General features: G+C 35.9%; 1 protein-coding gene across 3 annotated transcripts in view; it reads right to left on the reverse strand.

Annotated features, from left to right (window-relative positions):
- Positions 1–1,036, reverse strand: part of MAPK10 (mitogen-activated protein kinase 10) — a 195,169-nt gene that overhangs the window by 27,866 nt on the left and 166,267 nt on the right. The window lies entirely within an intron of this gene.

A 1,036-nucleotide genomic window follows, 5' to 3' on the forward strand; every position in this document is an offset into this window, starting at 1 on the left:
GCCTTCTTCACAGTCCAACACTCACATCCATACATGACCACTGGAAAAACCATAGCCTTGACTAGATGGACCTTTGTTGGCAAAGGAATGTCTCTGCTTTTGAATATGCTATCTAGGTTGGTCATAACTTCTTAGAGTTGAATAAATGTTAAACAGAATAATTCAACAGTCACAAAAGATTTTCATTAATGACAAATTTAAGGATGCCACTCTGATTTCTGTTCCCATTTTCTGTCAGTCTATACATGCAACTGGATCTGGCAGCTATCACCTGAGTAGTCAATATATATTCCAAAAGGCTTTTTGTTACAATACCCTGGCCAACATCAGGGTCTCTCCACACATAAATCCAGATATGAAAGAGCTAAATTGCACTAAGTTGTTCTTTGTATTCATCTTTAAGCCCTGAACTAACATTTTTTCCATATCAGTCATGTTCTGACCATATGACAATCATGAAGATGCTGGTGTTTGCTTTCTGCTTACTTTATCCTAATTCAGCATACAGGATGGTTTTGTTTTACCTTTTTTCTCGGTGTGTATTTGCTCTCTTGTTTAAAATGCCAATGAAAGCCTTAAATAGCATTGTTTTTCTATGTGTGTATTCTCTATTAATTCAGCAGCTGGATCAAAGAAACTTATATTCTGTCCTAGTGAAATATGCTTTGTTTTTTCTTATTAACCTTTGCAGTCTGAGCACTACCAAAGCATGCATGATTTATGGTAAGGTTTCAACCAAGATAAGTGTATTTTAGTACAAAATGAAATCGGAAAACCTGTTAAAAGAAATGTGAAAACTTTGCTTTAAAATTTCCTTGACTCAACACATACAAAGGTAAGTTTTCCAAATGTGTTTAAAATTTTTGAGGAATATAACTTGTTAAAATTTTAGCCTCTTGACTGGAAATAAACATTTATATTGAATAATTTTTCAGTTCAGTTCAGTTCAGTCACTCAGTCGTGTCCGAGTCTTTGCGACCCCATGAATCGCAGCACGCCAGGCCTCCCTGTCCATCACCAACTCCCAGAGTTCACT

The sequence above is a fragment of the Bison bison genome, unplaced genomic scaffold, assembly GCF_000754665.1.
Source record: "Bison bison bison isolate TAMUID 2011002044 unplaced genomic scaffold, Bison_UMD1.0 scf7180017864228, whole genome shotgun sequence".
Taxonomy (NCBI): Eukaryota; Metazoa; Chordata; class Mammalia; order Artiodactyla; family Bovidae; genus Bison; species Bison bison.